At 43.8% G+C, this 26,795-nt stretch overlaps 1 protein-coding gene across 1 annotated transcript in view; it reads left to right on the top strand.

Annotated features, from left to right (window-relative positions):
• cadps2 (Ca++-dependent secretion activator 2) overlaps nt 1-26,795 on the top strand; it is a 404,172-nt gene that overhangs the window by 202,982 nt on the left and 174,395 nt on the right. The gene's annotated exons all lie outside the window — the stretch shown is intronic.

Consider the following 26,795-nt stretch of genomic DNA (forward strand, 5'->3'; position numbering starts at 1 on the left):
TTGTACAGTTTTAATGTCGGTATCTTGTCTGTCTAATGTTGCTCAATGGCTGTGTCTGAAATGCCTGCTACCTGCTATATGTACCTACTACTCCAAGAAAACAATATAGCAGGCGAGAAAAATGTAGCAAGCTACAGTACTCGAGTCAGGTGACGGGAATGCGTGGGTTACGTCGTTACGCTGAGGCGAAAAAGGCGTTCAGTTACCCAGACCTCGAACCTGTGGTTAGTTTATATTCTGGTTATATTGTCAAATATATAGTTTTTAAAAAATATTTATTTATCCAGGCATCTTAGTTTTAACAGTTTCATTATAGCGGAGCAGGTCATATTTGCTCGTATGTGGTATTTATTTTGTGCACAAGTTCGCAATCGTACAGCCAGGCTACAGAGCTCCAGAAACCGTAGCCGTAGCAGAGGACTCTGGGCCGGCCACAATGTGATCCAGCTCTGCTTGGTATAGGGGTTCCTGGAGCTCTGTAGCCTGGCTGATCGCGAAGTTGTGAACAGAATAAATACAACATACCAGCAAATATAACCTGCTCCGCTATAATGAAACTGATAAAACTAAGATGCCTGGATAAAGAAAGAATTTTTATAAACGATATTTCACGGAATCGTGATTTGATGGCAGGTACTTAACAATGCTAATGCACTGCTTACTGGCGTCGGCCATGACAGCTGTCCTGAAAATTTCGCTGAACAGTGACGTAACATCCGGAATAGCATGCTCTGGACTTTGCTACGTTTTTCGCCGTTTTTTTCGACAATATAGCAGGCGAGGTACCAGTCGAGAATAGCAGGCGAGAGGTAGCAGGCACATTTTTGAAGTAGCATGCTACTTCTCACCTGCTATATAGCAAGTAGCAGGCATTTTGGACACGGCCAATGTTTCAATGTTTTCTCCTCCTTGGAACCCACGCTTTGGGCAACCTAAACAGTTGTAATTAGTATGCGTGTAAAAAATAAATTGACTATGACTATACAAGTACAAAACCAGGAAAACATGTTACGAAAACCAGACCAGGTAAACATGTTACCAAAACCAGACCAGGAAAACATGTTACCAAAACCAGACCAGGTAAACATGTTACCAAAACCAGACCAGGAAAACATGTTACTAAAACCAGACCAGGAAAACATGTTACCAAAACCAGACCAGGAACACGTTACCAAAACCAGACCAGGAAAACATGTTACCAAAACCAGACCAGGAACACGTTACCAAAACCAGACCAGGAAAACATGTTACCAAAACCAGACCAGGAACACATGTTACCAAAACCAGACCAGGTAAACATGTTACCAAAACCAGACCAGGAACACATGTTACCAAAACCAGACCAGGAAAACATGTTACCAAAACCAGAGCAGGAAAACATGTTACCAAAACCAGACCAGGAAAACATGTTACCAAAACCAGAGCAGGAAAACATGTTACCAAAACCAGACCAGGAAAACATGTTACCAAAACCAGAGCAGGAAAACATGTTACCAAAACCAGACCAGGAAAACATGTTACCAAAACCAGACCAGGAAAACATGTTACCAAAACCAGAGCAGGAAAACATGTTACCAAAACCAGACTAGGAAAACATGTTACCAAAACCAGACCAGGAAAACATGTTACCAAAACCAGAGCAGGTAAACAGGGCTGATGAGACAGTTCAGTGTGTGCTGATCGGCTTGCTGTGTGTGGCAACACCTGCTGCTGGATGCTACTGTCTATCTTTATACTGTACGAGTCCCTCATTAGGATGCTACTGTCTATCTTTATACCATACGAGTCCCTCATTAGGATGCTACTGTCTATCTTTATACCATACGAGTCCCTCATTAGGATGCTACTGTCTATCTTTATACCATACGAGTCCCTCATTAGGATGCTACTGTCTATCTTTATACCATACGAGTCCCTCATTAGGATGCTACTGTCTATCTTTATACCATACGAGTCCTCATTAGGATGCTACTGTCTATCTTTATACCATACGAGTCCTCATTAGGATGCTACTGTCTATCTTTATACCATACGAGTCCCTCATTAGGATGCTACTGTCTATCTTTATACCATACGAGTCCTCATTAGGATGCTACTGTCTATCTTTATACCATACGAGTCCTCATTAGGATGCTACTGTCTATCTTTACACCATACGGGTCCTCATTAGGATGCTACTGTCTATCTTTATACCATACGAGTCCCTCATTAGGATGCTACTGTCTATATTTATACCATACGAGTCCCTCATTAGGATGCTACTGTCTATCTTTATACCATACGAGTCCCTCATTAGGATGCTACTGTCTATCTTTATACAGTACCATACGAGTCCCTCATTAGGATGCTACTGTCTATCTTTATACCATACGAGTCCTCATTAGGATGCTACTGTCTATCTTTATACCATACGAGTCCTCATTAGGATGCTACTGTCTATCTTTATACCATACGAGTCCCTCATTAGGATGCTACTGTCTATCTTTATACCATACGAGTCCCTCATTAGGATGCTACTGTCTATCTTTATACCATACGAGTCCCTCATTAGGATGCTACTGTCTATCTTTATACCATACGAGTCCCTCATTAGGATGCTACTGTCTATCTTTATACCATACGAGTCCTCATTAGGATGCTACTGTCTATCTTTATACCATACGAGTCCCTCATTAGGATTCTACTGTCTATCTTTATACCATACGAGTCCCTCATTAGGATGCTACTGTCTATCTTTATACCATACGAGTCTCTCATTAGGATGCTACTGTCTATCTTTATACCATACGAGTCCCTCATTAGGATGCTACTGTCTATCTTTATACCATACGAGTCCTCATTAGGATGCTACTGTCTATCTTTATACCATACGAGTCCCTCATTAGGATTCTACTGTCTATCTTTATACCATACGAGTCTCTCATTAGGATGCTACTGTCTATCTTTATACCATACGAGTCCTCATTAGGATGCTACTGTCTATCTTTATACCATACGAGTCCCTCATTAGGATTCTACTGTCTATCTTTATACCATACGAGTCCCTCATTAGGTGCTTATTGGCGGTAATGGAACAAGTGGAGTAGTGGGGGGCGGGAGTTGAAGGCCTCTCTAAAATAGTTTTCTAACTGTGTGTTATGATTTACCTTGTCTGTGTGTGTGTGTGAGAGAGAGAGAGTGTGTGTCTGTGTATTAACTGCATGCTGGGCTGTGATTGGAGGATGCTACGGTATGTATCTTTATACCATACGAGTTCCTCATTAGGTGCTTATTGGCGGTAATGGAACAAATGCAGTGGTTAGCGGGGGGTTGAAGGCCTCTAAAATAGTTGAGTAACTGGGTGGTGTTATGATTTATCTTGTCTGTGTGTGTGCGCGTGTGAGAGTGTGTGTGTGTGCGCATGTGTGAGAGAGAGAGTGTGTGTGTGTGTGTGAGAGAGAGTGTGTGTGTGTGTACGTGTGTGCGTGCGCATGTCTGAGAGTTTGTGTGCATGTGTGTGCACATGTGTGTGAGAGAGTGTGTGTGCGTGTGTGTGTGCGCTCTGCTGTAGCTCCCTATTTGTGGAATGTCAGGGAGCTCATGTCTACTGGAGGGATTTCCACCAGGGTGAGTCTGTGGGTGGAGCAGGGGGTGTTCTACTAAGATGGCTAACTGACTACGCCTGACTTGCAATGAGTAAAGTCTGAAGACTCTTCACATCTGGAACATGGACTGAAGTAGAAAACAGCTCTCCAGGTTTCACTCTGTGTACTGAAGTAGAAAACAGCTCTCCAGGTTTCACTCTGTGTACTGAAGTAGAAAACAGCTCTCCGGGTTTGACTGAAGTCAGGCGTCCTCAGTTGTCCAGCCCTGTGGTCCTCCCTGCAGGAGACTGATCAGCGGGGGAGTGTTTGGGATGAGCAGACAGGAGGATGAGGACGGGGGGAGGATTGAGCAGACAGGAGGATGAGGGCGGGGGGAGGGTTTGGGATGAGCAGACAGGAGGATGAGGGCGGGGGGAGGGTTTGGGATGAGCAGACAGGAGGATGAGGTCGGGGGGAGGGTTTGGGATGAGCAGACAGGAGGATGAGGACGGGGGGAGGATTGAGCAGACAGGAGGATGAGGGCGGGGGGAGTGTTTGGGATGAGCAGACAGGAGGATGAGGGCGGGGGGAGGGTTTGGGATGAGCAGACAGGAGGATGAGGTCGGGGGGAGGGTTTGGGATGAGCAGACAGGAGGATGAGGACGGGGGGAGGATTGAGCAGACAGGAGGATGAGGGCGGGGGGAGTGTTTGGGATGAGCAGACAGGAGGATGAGGGCGGGGGGAGGGTTTGGGATGAGCAGACAGGAGGATGAGGGCGGGGGGAGGGTTTGGGATGAGCAGACAGGAGGATGAGGGCGGGGGGAGTGTTTGGGATGAGCAGACAGGAGGATGAGGGCGGGGGGAGGGTTTGGGATGAGCAGACAGGAGGATGAGGTCGGGGGGAGGGTTTGGGATGAGCAGACAGGAGGATGAGGGCGGGGGGAGGGTTTGGGATGAGCAGACAGGAGGATGAGGGCGGGGGGAGGGTTTGGGATGAGCAGACAGGAGGATGAGGGCGGGAGGGAATGAGACTCTCACCTACTGAACACAGCAGCATGCTGCCTCGTCTCCTTTGTTTTCTCATTCTTCCTTTCAGACAATCTGTCTCGCACACACAAACACACACACACACACTCACACCCTTTCACTCTCACTCACACACACACACACAAACACACACACACTCACACCCTTTCACTCTCACTCACACACACACACACACACACACACACACTCACACCCTTTCACTCTCACTCACACACACACACACACACAAACACACACACACTCACGCCCTTTCACTCTCACTCACACACACACACACACACACACACACACACACACACACACACACACACACACACACACAATCAAACACATTCTGTCTTTGTCTCTCTCTCTCTCTCTATCTCTCTCTCTCTCACACACACACACACACACACACACAATCAAACACATTTTGTCTTTGTCTCTCTCTCTCACACACACACACACACACACACACACTCTATCTCTTTCTCTCTTACGCACACACACACACACACACACACCATTTGCTAAGTCGGTGTTTGCTGAAGGTCAGTTTATACTCAAGGTGGGTTTGTCCCATTAGTAGCTGCTATGCTGCTGCAGCAGTAACAATGCGCTTGGTTCAAAGGCTGCTCTTGAGTGTTGGGTTTTATAAGTGAGTGAGTGAGTATTGGGTTTTGTAATTGAACAGTCGGAAACATTGACTCCAGCAAACACAGTTTGGGCCATTCACAGTAATTGCTGGGGATGACATGACACCATTTTAGCAGTGTTTAGAAAGCACAAGACTAGAGGAACATCTTATTGAGCAGGTTTGAAGCAGCATCAACATATAGTTATGCTGTTGACCCATTCATTTAGACATGCAGACATGGTTGAGCAATATTGTATACAGTAGTATACATGTTGGTATGTATGATATTACATGTGGATTTGATATTGACATTTAATATTGAGATTTAAAATTTTTGGATGCTTGGTTGAATTAGTAGGTTAATAAAATCTGATTTCTTATCAAATCAATCAAAACCAAATTATTCAAATGTACTTTCCACAAACCTGCACCCGTTTAAATGCAACTGTCCTAGTTTGTAATGTTTTGTCTTCCCATGGTCGTATTCAGATGAAATTCACTGTGATGTGATATTAGAAGACCTCTTTACGTAAAGATTCAGTGTGACCTTGAGGTAAGTGTAACAGACTGTCATTTCAGATTAAGGAGGAGTATGAGGCGAAGTCTTGATCAGCTGTGAGCTCTTTCTCCTGACGTGTCCGTGACAGGCCAGGCTGACGTGCGTCGGGCTGATGTCTGTCAGCGTTCTGGTGGGCTGTGTTTGTGGAGGAGCAGGTGGTTCTTTGGGGTGGAGGTGAGATGGACGACCTGTCTCATCCCCTCAGGCTCACCCAGACTGGGAACAGCTGAGGACCTGAGAGGACAGGCTGAAGGTGTGTGTGTGTGTGCGTGTGTGTGCGTGCGTGGGTGTGCGTGCGTGTGTGTGTGTGTACCACAGTTCTTATCAAGCATGACTTTGTGTTAGATCTCTGAAGGTTCTTCCTCTCCTGCACACCCACGTGTGTATCTGTGTGTAACGCGTGTGTATCTGTGTGTAACGCGTGCGTATCTGTGTGTAACACGTAATATGTGTGTACCTGTGTAACACGTAACGTGTGTGTATCTGTTTGTAACGTGTGTGTATCAGTGGCGGCTGGTGACTCAAAAAACTGAGGAGGACAGGAGGAAGAGAGGCAAACCGCCCATGGGCGCCGGGGGGCACTTTCCCTTAGTCAGTTATTATTTGAAATATCAGCTTTAAAGTGGATTTACAGTAAATTTTAGCATATGAAAAACTGAATAACACTTTCTTTAACTACATGCAGCATTTATTTATCATATTCATGATAAAATATTACAAAACAACAATAAAACATTGTAAGCAATAGTTGATGTAATGGATTGTACTCTTCTCTCTTTATTCTGTTTTTGTTTTAGTTTATTTTATATATTGTACAGCACTTTGGTGCAACTTCGGTTGGTTTTAAACGTGCTTTATAAATAAAGTTGACCTTGACCTTGACCTCTAAAGAGAGAAAATAATTGATATTGGTGAGGTGCTGGAGAGGTAAGGTGATATATGAAAAATGTTCTTGATTAGGGGACACTGAGGTGTGCTGGCTCTCAAACAGTTTGTTGGCAAATAAATGACAACTGGACAATGGAATACGTTGCACAGCAAATGCAGTATCCAACAGTTCGCTCATGACTAGCTAGCAATGGTACAGCTATGGGATTAGCTCATTTGGGTTGCTGTCAAAGCTGCCACTCTTATGTTGCTATAGCCTACAATTATCAGAACAATATGAACATTCAGTTGAAAGTTTTCCATCCACCCATCCATACCTGGATAAGGAATAAGCAGCGCAAAGCGATCAATTCTCACACAAGCAGGAGCCAGGCTGTGGATTTCTCCGATCCGGTGTTGCGACCCAGTCTCTAGAAATGTTTTGGACGAATTTCCGACAGTTTGCGCCTCCAGCCAATCAGCGCACCTGCCTATGCCGTAGCCTGACGTGCACCTCGTAGCTAACGTTACCGGTATACATCGTGTTCAGACGGCTCTAGCACAAAAGGTATTTATGTCAGCTTAGATTATTTAGGTGGCTAGAATCAAGACAAATAGACGAACAGTTTGATGTATAATATGTCCCATAATACTCTCGGATGTATTATATTATGGAGCTACGAACACACAAAAAGTCTCCAATGACACAGGGAAGATAAACACAGACATCAACACCGACTCAATCGGCCTTCACTGTGGTAAATCTGTAATCTGGAATGTGATTGGAATAACAAAATGTCAATATCTGAATCCTGTTCAGACAGGGCTGGAGGACTGTCCTCCCTTGCGGTAATCTTTCAGCGTTTTGGCCAATCACAAATTAGCAAGAAAAAAGGCATTACATTGATTTAAGAGAAAAGAACCGCCCTAAGAGAGGCTAGCCTCCCTTCCATAGATATCTATGGGTCCTCCAGCTGCATGTTATAGATGTCACTGTTGGAGCTTTAGAATTTCAATAATCGGCATAGGGAAAACCTGCTTTATGAACAAAACTAAGATAATATTAATTATTAATAAATAAATTCATATTTATATTTTAATCCCTCTCTTCTCTCCAAAAACTGAGGAGGACTGTCCTCCCCTGCCTTAATGGATAGATCGATAGATAGATAGATAGATAGATAGATAGATAGATAGATAGATAGATAGATAGATAGATAGATAGTTAGATAGATAGATAGATAGATCTTTATTTTTGTGTCACTCCTTAACAAACATTTCCATCACATTAATACAAAAGTGCAATAATAAAAAGTTAAGGACCACTCACAATGAGTTGTGAGACACAATACAGTTACAGATCAAAATAGAATAAAGCGTACATGATAGTACTACACATATGCAACCATACAATTGAGAATACAATACAGTACAGGGACATACAAAATACAGTATAAAGGAGAATGAGGACTAAATGAATAGAGAGGGATAGAAATGGGTCAGTTTATAGACCAGTACTCATGAAAGCTACTCTTCTTTTTAGGATGAGGTGGCAGGCTTTGGCGCATTCGTTGATACAGTGTCTACCGGCTAAAATTATACACAATTTATTTGAATCATCAAGGTCATTAAATAATTCAAAGTGCTTTGAGAGGGAGATATAAAGATGTGAGCGAATGTCCTTGTAAAGTTCACAGTGTAGTAGGGCGTGGGCTTCTGATTGGATGAAGCCGCTGTTGCATAGTGTTCAGAGACGACTCTCCACTGGAGTGTTAGTGTATCTACCGGTTTCTAGGGCTCAGGGTGCGACTCCACATCTAAACTTGGCAAGGGCACTTCTATGCTGCCTGGGCATAATACTTTGCACATAGGGTTCTGGTTCAAAGGCATTCTTAAATGAACAATAGGTACGTAGTTTGTTTCCGTCTGGCCTGTTAATCAGCAGGAGCCATTTCTCCTCGTCCGTCCACTGGTGTGTATGTGTGTGTATCTGTGTGTAAAGCTTGTGTATCTGTGTGTAACGTGTGTGTATCTGTGTGTAATGTGTGTGTATCTGTGTGTAGCATGTGTGTATATCTGTGTGTAACATGCGTGTATCTGTGTGTAACGTGTATCTGTGTGTAACATGCGTGTATCTGTGTGTAACATGTGTATCTGTGTGTAACAGGCGTGTATCTGTGTGTAATGTGTGTAACACGTGTATCTATGTAACGTGTGTGTATCGTGTGTGTATCAGATCCACCTGTCCGCCCGCTCCAAGGAGCCAATCAAATCGCTCCACCTGGTGTCCCTGAGACATGGCAGCCTGGTGTCCCTGAGACATGGCAGCCTGGTGTCCCTGAGACATGGTGAACCTGAGACATGGTGAACCTGAGACATGGTGTCCCTGAGACATGGCAGCCTGGTGTCCCTGAGACATGGCAGCCTGGTGAACCTGAGACATGGCAGCCTGGTGAACCTGAGACACCCATACATTCCCCTGACCCGCTCTCTGACCGGGATCTCTCCTCCTCGCTTCACATGTCTCTGTCTTCTTTGTCACTACTAATACTGCTATGAGAACTCTTGTCTCGGTGGTGTATAGTGAGTGGAGGTAGTTGAATGTATGGGTGTAGGGGTGTTGGATAGTAAGTGGAGGTAGTTGAATGTATGGGTGTAGGGGTGTTATAGTGAGTGGAGGTAGTTGAATGTATGGGTGTAGGGGTGTATAGTGAGTGGAGGTAGTTGAATGTATGGGTGTAGGGGTGTTATAGTGAGTGGAGGTAGTTGAATGTATGGGTGTAGGGGTGTATAGTGAGTGGAGGTAGTTGAATGTATGGGTGTAGGGGTGTTGGATAGTAAGTGGAGGTAGTTGAATGTATGGGTGTAGGGGTGTTATAGTGAGTGGAGGTAGTTGAATGTATGGGTGTAGGGGTGTATAGTGAGTGGAGGTAGTTGAATGTATGGGTGTAGGGGTGTTGGATAGTAAGTGGAGGTAGTTGAATGTATGGGTGTAGGGGTGTTATAGTGAGTGGAGGTAGTTGAATGTATGGGTGTAGGGGTGTATAGTGAGTGGAGGTAGTTGAATGTATGGGTGTAGGGGTGTTGGATAGTGAGTGGAGGTAGTTGAATGTATGGGTGTAGGGGTGTTATAGTGAGTGGAGGTAGGTGAATGTATGGGTGTAGGGGTGTTATAGTGAGTGGAGGTAGTTGAATGTATGGGTGTAGGGGTGTTATAGTGAGTGGAGGTAGTTGAATGTATGGGTGTAGGGGTGTTATAGTGAGTGGAGGTAGTTGAATGTATGGGTGTAGGGGTGGTGTATAGTGAGTGGAGGTAGTTGAATGTATGGGTGTAGGGGTGTTATAGTGAGTGGAGGTAGTTGAATGTATGGGTGTAGGGGTGTTGTATAGTGGGTGGAGGTAGTTGAATGTATGGGTGTAGGGGTGTATAGTGAGTGGAGGTAGTTGAATGTATGGGTGTAGGGGTGGTGTATAGTGAGTGGAGGTAGTTGAATGTATGGGTGTAGGGGTGTTATAGTGAGTGGAGGTAGTTGAATGTATGGGTGTAGGGGTGTTATAGTGAGTGGAGGTAGTTGAATGTATGGGTGTAGGGGTGTTATAGTGAGTGGAGGTAGTTGAATGTATGGGTGTAGGGGTGTTATAGTGAGTGGAGGTAGTTGAATGTATGGGTGTAGGGGTGTTGTATAGTGAGTGGAGGTAGTTGAATGTATGGGTGTAGGGGTGTTATAGTGAGTGGAGGTAGTTGAATGTATGGGTGTAGGGGTGTTATAGTGAGTGGAGGTAGTTGAATGTATGGGTGTAGGGGTGGTGTATAGTGAGTGGAGGTAGTTGAATGTATGGGTGTAGGGGTGTTGGATAGTAAGTGGAGGTAGTTGAATGTATGGGTGTAGGGGTGTTATAGTGAGTGGAGGTAGTTGAATGTATGGGTGTAGGGGTGTATAGTGAGTGGAGGTAGTTGAATGTATGGGTGTAGGGGTGTTATAGTGAGTGGAGGTAGTTGAATGTATGGGTGTAGGGGTGTTATAGTGAGTGGAGGTAGGTGAATGTATGGGTGTAGGGGTGTTATAGTGAGTGGAGGTAGTTGAATGTATGGGTGTAGGGGTGTTATAGTGAGTGGAGGTAGTTGAATGTATGGGTGTAGGGGTGTTATAGTGAGTGGAGGTAGTTGAATGTATGGGTGTAGGGGTGTATAGTGAGTGGAGGTAGTTGAATGTATGGGTGTAGGGGTGTATAGTGGGTGGAGGTAGTTGAATGTATGGGTGTAGGGGTGTTATAGTGAGTGGAGGTAGTTGAATGTATGGGTGTAGGGGTGTTGTATAGTGAGTGGAGGTAGTTGAATGTATGGGTGTAGGGGTGTTATAGTGAGTGGAGGTAGTTGAATGTATGGGTGTAGGGGTGTTGTATAGTGGGTGGAGGTAGTTGAATGTATGGGTGTAGGGGTGTTATAGTGAGTGGAGGTAGTGAATGTATGGGTGTAGGGGTGTATAGTGAGTGGAGGTAGTTGAATGTATGGGTGTAGGGGTGTATAGTGAGTGGAGGTAGTTGAATGTATGGGTGTAGGGGTGTTATAGTGGGTGGAGGTAGTTGAATGTATGGGTGTAGGGGTGTTATAGTGAGTGGAGGTAGTTGAATGTATGGGTGTAGGGGTGTATAGTGAGTGGAGGTAGTTGAATGTATGGGTGTAGGGGTGTTATAGTGGGTGGAGGTAGTTGAATGTATGGGTGTAGGGGTGTTTAGTGGGAAAACATGAGAAACAACCAAACCAGAAAGGAGAGAGAGAGACTGTCACGTTTCAGCTGTGCGTCTCCTGAAACAAACACGGTCTTTCCAACTAACTTGTTATGTGCGACACACCACTTTTCCTTCCTTTAAAACCAGCCACGGGAATGTTTTCTGCCACTGGGTATTGTAGGCTATCTGTAGACCTTCGACTTCGCGTTGGCAGTGGCACCGGTGCCTCCTGAGCCTCCCCTGACCCGCTCTCTGACCGGGATCTCTCCTCCTCGCTTCACATGTCTCTGTCTTCTTTGTCACTATTAATACTGCTATGAGAACTCTTGTCTCCACCTGTAGTCATCAGCGAATGATAAGACCAAATAGGCCAGAGATGGGAAGGAGCTGTCGGCACTTATTACTGGAACGTTATCTAGATCTATGCTGTATACATGTATGAGTCCACTTATTGATTACAAACATTCATATATTTTAAACTGTACGCTAGTAGGCTAGGTATACCAGCACATTTTGGTCCAATTCAAACACTGGTTAAACACTCGCCTACATTATTTTGTAATAGGCTTGCTGAAGAAAACATTCCTTCAGTCTTTTGAGTTGACCACAGAAAGCAGCATTCACGGAGCGCACGGCCCAAACTATTGTTGAAAATAAAAATGTGGACACGAAATTGTCATGGTTTTGAAAGCGCATTTAGGCAGAAATATTTAGAAAGTTTACGATTTTTAATTTAAGACTTGTGGCGGCAAAGATTTTGCTGTTGCACGGCAAAACCTTACCAGTGGAAACACTGGTTTAGATGAGTAGCACTGTGGTCTTATTAAAGGAGTAGTAAAGGGAAAATGCATGTTTAGCCCTGTTTTAAGGTTACTTATGATCATATACAATGGTTCAGATCAAAACGTTGACAAAACTAGCACTTTTGAGAAAGTCTGATAATTGCTCTACCACCGTTTTGGTCATACAATGGATGTGGGTGGGCACCTTGAAAAATCATTGAAAAACATGTTAAACTCAAGATTTCAAAGACAAGAAGCTCACCGAGGGGGTAATTGGTGTCCGTTGGTGTTCTGACATAAAATTTGCCGCAAAGTATGAATCCTGTAGGGTTTTATTGATCATTTTATGAAATCCATTGACTTGACGGTGTAGATGTGTAGATCAATCCGCAGAGGGGATTCAGGAAGCGGAACTACTTACGGTAGCTATTGTTATTGTTTATATTGCTAGGTTACCTAGTTTGCGGAAGTTTACACACGTATGTGCTGCGACTAAATAGTTCTATGCTAAATATTTAAAAAAGCCTTTCCAGATGAACTAGAATCTTACTTTATGGCGAATTATGTCAGAACGCCAACTAACACCTCGGTGAGTTTCTTGTCTTTGAAATGGCGAGTTTAACATGTTTTTGAAAGATTTTTCAAGGTGCCCACCCACATCCATTGTATGACCAAAACGGTGGTAGAGCAATTATCAGACTTTCTCAAAAGTGCTAGTTTTGTCAACGTTTTGATCTGAACCATTGTATATGATCATAAGTAACCTTAAAACGGGGCTAAACATGCATTTTCCCTTTACTACTCCTTTAACGCACATAGATGACAGCAGTGGAGGTTCGTCCATTGAGGCAGGGGAGGACAGTCCTCAGTTTTTGGAGAGAAGAGAATTTATTTATTTGGGGGCCAGGCAGCGCAGCTGCTGCAGGACCCATTGTTCTTGTACCTTTTCTTCTTATTATTTATTTATTTATTTATTAATTATTCTTCTGCCATTGGAGTCTATGGCAGCCCATAGAACCATATGGTAAAAAGTTGTGAAAATTGGCACACTCATTCATGACAGTCCCCGGAGTCTTTTCACCAAGACCCATGTCCACAGCTGTAACCCTCTAGCGCCACCAACGTGTCAAAGTTGGAGGTGCGTTTGTGTACGCAACTTTTGACCTGTTAGCCTGATTTTCAAAAACAAGGTACCGTTGGATAACTTGGCTCAAGCCGAGTTCAAGGGACCCTATGACATCATTTTCTGCCATATTGGATTTCCCGCCATTTAGGATTTAGTGAAAAACACTTAAAATGTATCTCCTCCTAGGAATTTTGACCAATCTGCACGAAACTCGGTATACACATTCTCTAGACCAATCTTTCGATTCTCAAAAGCGTTCGCCCGCTACAGCCTATCAAAATTGGCAGAAAAGCTGCAAAACAGGAACTGGGGTCATATCTCAGTAATGTTTTAATCTATCAAAACCACATTTGGCACACTCATCCGGGACACACCCATGACATCTGTCACCAAGCCTGATGTTGACATCTCGTGCACTCTAGTGCCACCAGCGTGTCAAAGTTGGAGTTGCGTTTTTGCCAGTAACTTTTGAACTGTATGTCCAATCTTCAAAATTATGGTAGCAATGGATTCCCTGGCTCATGCTGAGTTCAAAACACCCCATGGTTTCATTATTACTTCATTGTTTTGATTGCAGAATGCAAGGAACACTTTTTGTCTTCTGCATAATTTCACCAGTTTCAGAGTGGTGAAAGGCGCATTTTGGAAAAAGTCACATTTTCTAAACTGCCATCCCTCTTCCAATTATCACAGCTCATACACATATTATATATCAAAACGTTCACACGACTCTTGGGATTCATAAAATCAAAAAAGCTAGGCTCAGCTTTTCAATCAAATTTGGCGTCCAAGCCGCCAAACAGGATATGGGGTCATATCTCAGCAAATTGTTAATGTATCAAAGCCACATTTGGCACACTCATCAGGGACAGTCCCTTGACCCCTGTCAGCAAGTGTCATCGCAACAGCTCGAACCCTCTAGCGCCAACACCATGTCAAAGTTGGAAGTGCGATCACATTCCAGATTCCAGATTTACCACAGTGAAGGCTGATTGAGTCGGCGTTGATGTCTGTGTTTCTCTTCCCTGTGCCATTGGACGCTTTTTGTGTGTTCGTAGCTCCATAATATAATTATGGGACATATTATACATCAAACTCTTCGTCTATTTGTCTTGATTCTAGCCATCTAAATATCCAAGCTGACTTAATTCTTTTTGAGCTAGAGCCGTCTGAACACGACAGTTCCACTAGCTGGCTATAACTGGTAATGTTAGCTACGAGGTGCACGTCAGGCTACGGCATAGGCAGACGCGCAGATTGGCTGGAGGCGCAAACTGTCGGCAACTCGTCCAAAACATTTCTAGAGACTGGGTCGCAACACCGGATCGGAGAAATCCACAGCCTGGCTCCTGCTTGCGTGAGAATTGATCACTTTGCGCTGCTTATTCCTTATCCAGGTATGGATGGGTGGATGGAAAACCTTCAACTGAATGTTCATATTGTTCTGATAATTGTAGCTATAGCAACATAAGAGTGGCAGCTTTGACAGTAACCCAAATGAGCTAATCCCATAGCTGTACCATTGCTAGCTAGCCATGAGCGAACTGTTGGATACTGCATTTGCTGTGCAACGTATTCCATTGTCCAGTTGTCAAATCTATTTGCCAACAAACTGTTTGAGAGCCAGCACACCTCAGTGTCCCCTTATCATTTTTTTTTTTCATATCACCTAACCTCCCCAGCACCTCACCAATATCAATTATTTTCTCTCTTTAGAGAAGAGTAGAATCCATTACAACAACTATTGCTTACAATGTTTTATTGTTGTTTTGTAATATTTTATCATGAATATGATAAATAAATGCTGCATGTAGTTAAAGAAAGTGTTATTCAGTTTTTGATATGCTAAAATTGACTGTAAATCCACTTTAAAGCTGATATTTCAAATAACTGACTGAGGGAAAGTGCCCCCCGGCGCCCAGTTTTCCTCCTCAGTTTTTTGAGTCACCAGCCGCCACTGGATGACAGCTAGATTCAGAATCAGAACAGTAGTCTAAACATTAGTCGTCTTTCCGACAAAGAAACCAACTGACGTTAATGTTATACAAGAAAACAACTGTCTGTTCTATTCTGGATGAAAACTCAGGAAAAACCACCAACATTTGAAGTCGCACTGGTGCTACTGAATGTATTACCGAGTCGCACAGAAACTCTTCACTCACAAATGCGACCAAAACAGTCGCACTGTCGAGCCCTATACAGTTATTGCCACATGACTTAGCCTACTCATAATAGATACCTCTGAATATGTCGATCAAGGCTGTCAACCTGTCAAACTCTGAGAAGAGCTCGGAGATCCCTGCCTTCCGGGTTTGACTCACTGCTGTTCCTGTTCGGGATGCAGCTACTTGTTCTTGTTGAAGAACTTCTACTCTTGGCCTTTGTACTTCTACTCTTGGCCTTTCTAATTCGAATACTCAAATGTTAGTGTGCCTTTCAAGCACTTGATTAAGAAGCCATCTGCAGCACGTGCATCCACACACACACACACACACACACACACACACACACACACAAGCAACACACACACCACTAAGGATGTTTCACTGTTGATCACTAATTAAAACTCATTAACCAACAATAATTTAAAGAAAAATCTAAACTGCTGATTAACAGGCAGCACATTACTCTAGTCTGCATTCACACATTACTCTAGTCTGCATTCACACATTACTCTAGTCTGCATTCACACATTACTCTAGTCTGCATTCACACATTACTCTAGTCTGCATTCACACATTACTCTAGTCTGCATTCACACATTACTCTAGTCTGCATTCACATATAGCACAATCATTTGCATTCACTGTCATTGTCACTTGTCACGGTCATTCTGCTGAAGACCTCCAGCATCTGAAGAGGCTGCTGATGGGCCTGGTCAAGCTCTTGACTACTAGATGAAGAGGAGACTGGCCTGGTCAAGCTCTTGACTACTAGATGAAGAGGAGACTGGCCTGGTCAAGCTCTTGACTACTAGATGAAGAGGAGACTGGCCTGGTCAAGCTCTTGACTACTAGATGAAGAGGAGACTGGCCTGGTCAAGCTCCTGACTACTAGATGAAGAGGAGACTGGCCTGGTCAAGCTCTTGACTACTAGATGAAGAGGAGACTGGCCTGGTCAAGCTCTTGACTACTAGATGAAGAGGAGACTGGCCTGGTCAAGCTCTTGACTACTAGATGAAGAGGAGACTGGCCTGGTCAAGCTCTTGACTACTAGATGAAGAGGAGACTGGCCTGGTCAAGCTCTTGACTACTAGATGAAGAGGAGACTGGCCTGGTCAAGCTCTTGACTACTAGATGAAGAGGAGACTGGAACTCTGCAAACATCTGCTTCTGTCTGGGTCACCTTTCTATGTCGTAACAGACCACTGCAGAATGCTTCCACCTCTGAGTAAAACAGGCTCATGAGTGTCTTGGCGGAATTGGACACCATGTGAATAGAGTCTCCACGTATGTCGAGCAGGTTAGGGTTCTTTCTTACTTGCGTTTCCACTCCTGTCTTCTTGCCTCTCATCACTGCACAGTTGTCCAGTAGAATACTAATAGCTGATGACCAGTCAGGACCATTAGACTCCAGGATATCGTTGAGCCCCTGCGTTAGGGCTGGTGCATTGGCCATATTTACTCTCCTGCTTGCTAGATGTGTTGTTTCTTTGGACAGGTCATCATCAAAAAAAGTGAACAAGGACATTCAGGATTTTGTCCATGTTGACATTAGTAGCTTCTTCAATATTCATTGAAAACATTGCTTTTTTTTCAGATAGACCTTGTCTAAACACTGGCGCAAGGACATGTGTGTTTAAATAGCTGCCATGTTGATTTGACACAGACAGATTTGTCAATGCAGTTTTGTCTTCAGATAGTTTGTTACACAGATCGACCAGTGGCTGAGCCATTGAGAATGACAAATCATGCTCTGCTATGAACGTGCACACACATTTTTTGGTTGCAAACGCGGTCGGTTATTTAAAGCACAGTGGTGGCTGTAGCCGTCGTTCCTGGCAACGTACTCGCATGACAGAGTGGACGCACCGGAGCTTTGTGACCGGACAGGACCGAAGCTTAGTGATTGGACAGGACCGGAGCTTTGTGATTGGATAGGACCGGAGCTTTGTGATTGGACAGGACCGGAGCTTTGTGATTGGACAGGACCGGAGCTTTGTGATTGGACAGGACCGGAGCTTTGTGATTGGATAGGACCGGAGCTTTGTGATTGGACAGGACCGGAACTTTGTGATTGGATAGGACCGGAGCTTTGAGACCGGACGGACCAGAGCTTTGTGATTGGACAGGACCGGAGCTTTGTAATTGGACAGGACAGAAGCTTTGAGACCGGACAGGACCGGAGCTTTGTGACCGGGATCTGATTGGTGACGAGCACTTTCTTCCCGCTGCTGCCGTATCGTAGCTCCTGGAGCGCTCGGTGCAGAGCAGCCCCTGGCTCCCTCAGCTTGTGGCACCAAGTGCTGAATGGCTTCCCAGCTCCACCATTTTCCTCTGTCCTTGCCAAGCGCCATTTGTTCCCAACTCCTCTCTCAAGCAAGGCGGTATCTTCACCAGGTTTAGTACATTTGGCTTCCATTCCAGCCGAGCAGCAGGGTGGAGGGCTAGCATGCTTCTAAACGCTAAGGCTAGGTTAGGTTACACCACACTTGCATTTCTTGGCAAGACCCGCCCTACTCTGCCTGTGATTGGCTTGCACTTGTCAGTTGGCTTGAGAATGTAAGGTTGGTTACACTCATACTCGTTGCTTCGCTGAAGATGATTGGTTAAACCACGTCAAAAACAAATACCATGTGGAAAAAAAAAAATGTCTTTCTAAAATAGTCATACGCAGGAATTCAGCCACCAAGACCTTTAAGCCATGTAGACTTCCCACAACTCCGTATGACATCCCTCTCTCTCTCTCTCTCTCTCTCTCTCTCTCACACACACACACACACACACACACACACACACACACACACACACACACACACAGCAGACTTCTCACAGCTCCCCATGACTCTCTATCCCCCTCTCTTACACACACATGCACGCACACGCACTCATGCACACACACAAACGCACGCACACACAAGCACACGCACGCAAAACGCACACACACACGCACACACACACACACATGCACACTCTCGCAGCCCCCCTCCCCTCCCTCATCTGTAGATAATAGCTGTAAGTTAAAGAAGACACGGATCAGTAGGATTTCTCAGAGTGACTGGATAAGTTAACATCACGCCTCCTTCTGCCGCCCTGCAATCAATACTGTCCGTCTTCTCTGAGTGACTGGATACGTTAACATCACGCCTCAGTCAATACTGTCCCTGTCCTATTATCAGCTCTGATCTATAGCCCATTGTCTTCTTGTCTTCAGAGGCCCTCATCCGTCTCTTTCTCCTGCTTCTTTAACATGTTATTGAGGACGCAGGGCGTTGGGGGTAACCAGGGTAACCAGGGTAAAATGACCTACATCAGAATCACGAGAAGAAAGGAGGCCGGAGGTGCCAAAGGGCGAGAGAGAGGGAGAGCAGAGAGGAGGAGGAGAAGAAAAGAGAGAGTGTTGATTCTGACTTGATTGTGAGGATTGCACTTCTGCTGCCTTTTTATGGGCGGACAAAAGCGAGGGGAAGCCAGATGTGAGTGAGAGCGCCGCTGGGCAGGCGGGCGGGCCGCTCCGTCCTCAGAGGGCCGGGCCGCACGGCAGCGTGGGTAAGAACAGGCTAATGCTGGTCTGGGGCAGGGCGCCGCGGGCGGCAGAGGCGCGAGGGAACGCCAGCCTTTCTCTCTGAGCTTTGGTCTTTTGTGTGTCTGTGTTTTGTGTGTCTGTGTGTGTGTCTGTGTGTGTGTGTGTGTCTGTGTGTGTGTCTGTGTGTGTGTGTCTGTGTGTGTGTGTGTGGCAGCCATTAACCGACCCATCTGAAAGGACTGGAAATGAACTTGGGGAGGAACACACACTCGAGGCTAACGTTAGCTGTCTCCTCCTCTCCTCTGTCTTCTCCTGCAGCCTTTTCCTTGTTCCTCTTTGACCTCTGACCTCATTACAGCTACTAGTCTAGCAGGAGGGGCCCTCAGATTTTGAGGTACCCCTACCCGAGTTAGAACAAAACACAACCATGTTTTTTCATATCCCCTATGTGTCCCATTAATGAGATGGATGGTTGTGGAACTTTATTTTTGTGGGAAATAAGTTTTTTGGGCTATTCTTTAGACCTACCCTAATATCTGAAAAAGAGCCAAATTAGGCTTGTCCAGATAGGAGTGAGGTGACAAAAAAGATGAATATCAATAAAGATATTTCTGGGGGATGCAATGGTTACATTGCGCAGTCTAGTTTTCCAAAGGAAGCTCTGATCCACTTAAAGTTGTGTGAGAGTCGTCAGGTACCTTGTGCACATGGATTACCTGAATTTATGTTGATAATTTGTTTTAATTATGTACTGTTGACCTCTAAACACAGTGATGAATAGGCGGAAAGCATATACAGTAAATTATTTTTCATGGTGAAATAACAACTTTTTCATTTGAACAAAATAAAAAGGTTTTGGAAGTCAATATCCTTTTCATTTACCATAAGCAAGCCCTTCCTGAAAGAGATATATTCATTGTTTAGTGTTAATTTGTGATATGCAATCCATATCACCCTCTGAAGTCAATATAGCACCACATTCCATTCAGGCATTCCATTCCATCCAGCAGTGTGCCTCCTTGTTTTTAAAATTGTAACTGCCATTTTCAAACTGCCACATCCAAAGGATTGCCATAATGTTATGTGGCAGAAATAAAAAAAGAAAGAAACCCTTCACTACCAGTCTAATGACAGATCAGACAGGTACGTCTAATGATTCATTCATTTTTATATATTCTTAAATTGAGTATAACATGTTTTGTGTTGAAATGATTATTAGTATTTTAGCTAGCTTAGCCAGTGTACTATTCCTTTAGCTAGCTAGCATACCATTGTACAATGCTAATTGCAGATACAAAGATAACTCTTGACAGTGTGTGTGTGTGTGAGTCTGTGTGGCAAATATGTTAACTGTGTTTTCCGTATTCACCAGCTGTGTCTGAGTCCAGCTGTGCACTTATGGAACCAACAGAGCCAGCACAGTCAACAAGCCAGACACTGGGACTAAATGAAAAGCTATGCCTGATATGTAGTAAAGCTCTGCAAGATGATAAAAAAAAATCCATATATCAAGAATCCCAAATTGGAAGGACTAAAAACAATATTGAAAGTTGCCCAGGAACAAAATGATGAGGTTCACAAGAGACTCTCTCCCCACTCAAGTGACCTACTCTCCTTCAAATTGAAAGTGTCATACCACAAGTCATGCAGAGCAAATTACTCCAGCACAACCAACCTGGCCTATTGCACTACTTCCACCGTGACTGTGCAAGACACAGACAAGGATCAGTCCCTAATCAAAAAAACAAGACTGAGCAGAGACACCGAATTTGACATCCACAATCAGTGTTTCATCTGTGACGACAAAGCCCACTATAAAAAAGGGCCGTTGACCGCAATAAGTACTGGAACAGGTGAAAGCACAAGGTTAAAGGTCCTTAGTGCTGCCTCAGAGAGGCTTGATGAAAAAAGACATCTTCGCATGCTGACACATCAAGATCTATTTGCTTATGATGCTAAGTACCACAGAAGCTGCCTCGCACACTACATTTCAGCAAATAATATTTCAGCAGCCAGAAACAAGCATCTTTCAGAAAAGAAGTTCACCGAACATCAAAGAGCCTTCATTGAGCTAACTGAAGAGTTAAATGAGACAGTCTTTTCAAATAATATGACTGTCACAACACTGAGTGCTGTAACTGAGAGCTATGGGAGAAGACTTAGTAAAGTGGAAGAATCAGCTGCAGTATACAAGTCATGGAAGCTCAAAGAAAAGTTGGTCCAAAATGATGGAGACAGGCTCATTTTCATTGAACGTCCTGGAAAGTCAGATCTAATTTGTTCCAGCGGCATTACTGTTGGTCATGCAATGAAAGAAGCATCACTCCTCAGAGAAAAACTAGCAGAAGACAGGGTAACAATGCCTCCTCAGAGAACAGAGGCACTAACTGATACTCAAATCCTACACCAAGCTGCAGGTATACTAAGGAAAACCATGGAAGAAGTTGAGCATGAGCATCAATTCTACATAAGCAGTGATCAGCTTTCCCTTCCCCAGTGCTGTAAATATGTTCCAAACATTCTATATGATTTTGTGAATTGGTGTGTTAACTCTAGTGCATTTAGAAAAGTGCAGACCTGTAATGAGGACCCATCTCTGAAGAATAATCTAAGTGTTCTAACCTTTTGCCATGACCTGATTGCACAGTGCTGCAGCAGCCGTACACCTATCACACTGGGACTTGGCATAATGATCCATCATGAGTTTGGAGGTATCAGGAGCATTAAGCTTGTATCTGAGGCTCTCTTTAGGCTCCTCTGGATAGCAATGGTATCCTGGCTTGACAAACAAGATGAAGCTCCACTGGCTGGTGCACAAGAGGACCTCCTGCGAAATGTACAGCATGCCTTTCATGGCAATAACCAGGGTTCTGCCAGACAGTCCTTAAAGGAAATGGAAACAGACCTTCCCGAGCTGAGGAGAAAAATACAGCAGTTTTCAGAGAGTGGAGTTCAACAGTCAGCAACCTTTAAGTACTGGCTACATTTTATCGAAGGGGCTGATCTCTTACTTAGAATGCTGCGTACAGAGCGTGAGGCTAACTTTGAACTTCATCTCAACTGCATGTCTGAAGCAATACCATGGTTCCGGGCTGCTGGCAGGATGAACTATGCAAAGTACATGCCAGTGTACATAGCTGAGATGAAAGCTCTTGAGAAAAGCCAACCAGAATCCTACAGATTCCTGAGAGAGGGAGGGTTTGTTGTGCGGCACACCAAAATCCCACAAAGAGCATGGAGCAGCCCGCATGGACAGGGATGAGAGGGAAATAGCACATATAATGGAGTTTGTACAAGACAGGCAGAACCCTTTTGATTTGGAGACAATTCCTGATGAGCTAATCAACATTGCAAGTGGACAAGTAGCATCACAAAAAGTGACAAAAGATCTTTCAAGCTTTCTGGAATATGGAGAAAGGGTAAATACAGCTTTCATAGAGGAACGACTAAAGAGTGAAAAACCAACAAGTTTCTGGAACCCAGAGAAAAGACACAAATTGGCAACATTCACTGATATGAAAACATGCATTGCAACCAGTAAATCTACAAAGCTTCACATGGATTCAGATGTGCTCTTCAGGAGACTCCTGGCTGTTTCAAAACAAAGAGACGTGTCATTGGAAAATGTAATGTCTCATGAGTTGGCTGCTGTCCCACCCTCTCTCTTCTATGATGATGGAGAGATGAGGAAAACCACAAAATCTGACCTAGCAAAGAAACTGGAGTCTGTAGTGGAGGTGATGCAAGAGCTGCCTGAAATCACAGCAAAATCAGCCTATATCATTGATGGCATGGCTCTGCTCCAAAGTCTTCCTGATTCAGCCTTCCTGACTTTTAGTGACCTTGCTGAATGCATCCTCAAGAAGATCTTGTCTCTTCTAAAGAAGTAAGAGATAAAATGTGTCGTCATAGTCTTTGACAGATATGACAACCCAGTCAATAAAGATCCTGGAGAGGCAAAGGAGAGGAGCAACTGATGGGCCCACACATGTGATCACAGGTAACGCAAATGTTCCGACCTACAGGAGGTACCTGAGGAGCAGTGGAAACAAGACGGCACTGTGTATCTTTGTGAGCAGTTACATCATCTCTGCAGGCCCACAGAGGATCCAATCAGATGGCTCCATCATCCTGGCAGGTGGGTTTGCCAAAGCAGAGGAGGTGAGGAACATAAGCAGAGCAGGAATCAGCACTCTCACATCACTTTACAGTGATCAGGAGGAGGCCGATACGAGAATGGTCTTACATGCCATACATCTTGCCGATTCATATTTTTCCATCATTGTGCGGTGTGATGACACAGATGTAGAAGTACTGCTGGTGTATTATGCAAGCAAAGGCGTGTTTGGATCATCTCAAGTCTACATGCATGCAGGGCATGGAACGAGAGAGAGGTATTTCCCCATCAACACTATAGCAGACAAACTCAGAAAAGACATGTCCAGCTGTCTTCCAGCATGTTATGCGCTCACTGGCTGTGACACAACAAGCAGTTTGTATAGAATAGGCAAGACAACAGCATTCAACAAACTCAAGACACATCTCAGTGAGCTCAAAGACATGGCCCACTTTGGACTCTCTGGATGCTTGGAGGAGTCTTTGCCAGTAGCAAGAGAGTATGTGCTTCTCCTGTATGGGAAAAAGAAAAAAGAAAATGGAAGACTGTGCACTAACCTGGATGAACTCCGCTACATCATTGCATCGACAACAGATGCAGCCTCTGGAAATCTCCCACCAACAGAGGATGCATTCGAACAACATGTACAGAGAGCAATGTTCCAGACCGCAATATGGTGCCACAGTCATCTCCCCAAACCGACAAGGGATGGACTGTCAGTGATGGAGCCCTCAAACCTGTCCTGTTTAAGAAACCCCCGGCACCGACAGAGGTTAGAGACATTACACACTTATATTGCACTGATGCAAATTGTGGACAGACTGGAAAGTGCCAGTGCCTCTCTGTTGGCCTTCCCTGTACAGAGTTCTGTACTTGCTGTGCAGGATGTCAAAATGTATCCCCAGATGTGTCTGAAGAACCTGTAATTTGACAATTCAATATCTAAAGTAAGAAGAAAGTTTTGTATGGTATGTTCTTGGTTCTGATTTAAATGGATTATTTCAATGAAAATTATTCTACCTACACCTTGGATCTTTATGTTTGTAATTTTAGTTAAGCTTTATTGGGTTATACACTCACACTCTGACTGTTTGGTGTAGCCTACAGCACCTGGCCTTTCCCTCTCCAAATATGAGCATTTTGTAATCATCTAATTTGTTTGGTTCCAGAGTAGTAGTAGGTCTTAAGTCGACTTGTTTGCAAAAAAACATAATATATATCCACACAACCAAAAAAATTTTGGTTTTAGTTCAATAGCACCCTAGACCAACCAGTAACAGAATATTGCATGCAAATCTATGTTTTCCCGATGAATAAGAGAAAAAGTTAAGGAGTGCTCTTGTCCTATCCACAAAAATACAAATTCCGCCTAAGTTAATGCTATGTTTACATGAGTTTATATCTGTATTTATTTATATATAAATACAAATTTGACTCTCTGGTTATGTTGGGCAGGTACCTACTTCATACCACAGCAAATTTGATGAAAATCGGAGTGGGCATTATCAAATGATGGGCTTTTTTGTAACCTCACCCATAATCGGACAGGCTTAATTTGGCTCTTTTTCAGATATTAGGATAGGTCTAAAGAATAGCCCAAAAAACTTATTTCCCACAAAACTAAAGTTCCACTGTGTGTGTGTGTGCGCGTGCGTGCGTGCGTGTGTGTGTGCGCACGCTTGTGTCCGCTGTTTATTCCCTAGCCATGAGATGTTGAAAATATCCATAAAATGCAGATAGATACAAATAGAACACACATAGACATGTCTACAGTGGGGAGAGGGTTATTGGGGAGAGGGTTATTTGATACAGTAGGGAGAGGGTTATTTGATACAGTGGGGAGAGGGTTATTTGATACAGTGAGGAGAGGGTTATTTGATACAGTGGGGAGAGGGTTATTGGGGAGAGGGTTATTTGATACAGTGGGGAGAGGGTTATTTGATACAGTGGGGAGAGGGTTATTGATACAGTAGGGAGAGGGTTATTTGATACAGTAGGGAGAGGGTTATTTGATACAGTAGGGAGAGGGTTATTTGATACAGTAGGGCGAGGGTTATTTGATACAGTGAGGAGAGGGTTATTTGATACAGTAGGGAGAGGGTTATTTGATACAGTGAGGAGAGGGTTATTTGATACAGTGGGGAGAGGGTTATTTGATACAGTAGGGAGAGGGTTATTTGATACAGTGGGGAGAGGGTTATTTGATACAGTGGGGAGAGGGTTATTGGGGAGAGGGTTATTTGATACAGTGGGGAGAGGGTTATTTGATACAGTGGGGAGAGGGTTATTTGATACAGTGGGGAGAGGGTTATTTGATACAGTAGGGAGAGGGTTATTTGATACAGTAGGGAGAGGGTTATTTGAGAGGGTTATTTGATACAGTGGGGAGAGGGTTATTTGATACAGTGGGGAGAGGGTTATTTGATACAGTGGGGAGAGGGTTATTTGATACAGTAGGGAGAGGGTTATTTGATACAGTGGGGAGAGGGTTATTTGATACAGTGGGAAGAGGGTTATTTGAGAGGGTTATTTGATACAGTGGGGAGAGGGTTATTTGATACAGTGGGGAGAGGGTTATTTGATACAGTAGGGAGAGGGTTATTTGATACAGTGGGGAGAGGGTTATTTGATACAGTGGGGAGAGGGTTATTTGATACAGTGGGGAGAGGGTTATTTGATACAGTGGGGAGAGGGTTATTTGATACAGTAGGGAGAGGGTTATTTGAGAGGGTTATTTGATACAGTGGGGAGAGGGTTATTTGAGAGGGTTATTTGATACAGTGGGGAGAGGGTTATTTGATACAGTGGGGAGAGGGTTATTTGATACAGTGTGGAGAGGGTTATTTGATACAGTGGGGAGAGGGTTATTTGATACAGTGGGGAGAGGGTTATTTGATTCACTGCCCATTTTGCAGGTTTTCCCACTTACAAAGCATGTAGATGTGTGTAATTGTTATCATAGCTACACTTCAACTGTGAGAGACGGAATCTAAAACAAAAATCCAGAAAATCACATTGTATGATTTTTCAATAATTAATTTGCATTTTATTGCATGAAATAAGTATTTGATCACCTACCAGACAGTAAGAATTCCGTCTCTCACAGACCTGTTAGTTTTTCTTTAAGAAGCCCTCCTATTCTCCATTCATTACCTGTATTAACTGCACCTGTTTGAACTCGTTACCTGTATAAAAGACACCTGTCAACTGTGAGAGACGGAATCCCCCCCAAAAAAATCCATCCATCACATTGTATGATTTTTAAGTAATTAATTTGCATTTTATTGCATGAAATAAGTATTTCATACATCAGAAAAACAGAACTTAAAGGAGTAGTAAAGGGAAAATGCATGTTTAGCCCTGTTTTAAGGTTACTTATGATCATATACAATGGTTCAGATCAAAACGTTGACAAAGCTAGCATTTTCGAGAAAGTTGATAATTGCTCTACCACCGTTTTGGTCATACAATGGATGTGGATGGGCATCTTGAAAAATCATTCAAAGACATGTTAAACTCTCGATTTCAAAAACAAGAAACTCACCTAGGTGTTAGTTGGCGTTCTGACATATAATTCGCCATAAAGTAAGATTCTAGTTCATCTGGAAAGGCTTTTTTAAATATTTAGCATAGGACTATTTAGTCGCAGCACATATGTGTGTAAACCTCCGCAAACTAGGTAGCCTAGCAACATAAACAA

This window comes from Borostomias antarcticus, assembly GCF_949987555.1.
Source record: "Borostomias antarcticus genome assembly, chromosome: 18".
Taxonomy (NCBI): Eukaryota; Metazoa; Chordata; class Actinopteri; order Stomiiformes; family Stomiidae; genus Borostomias; species Borostomias antarcticus.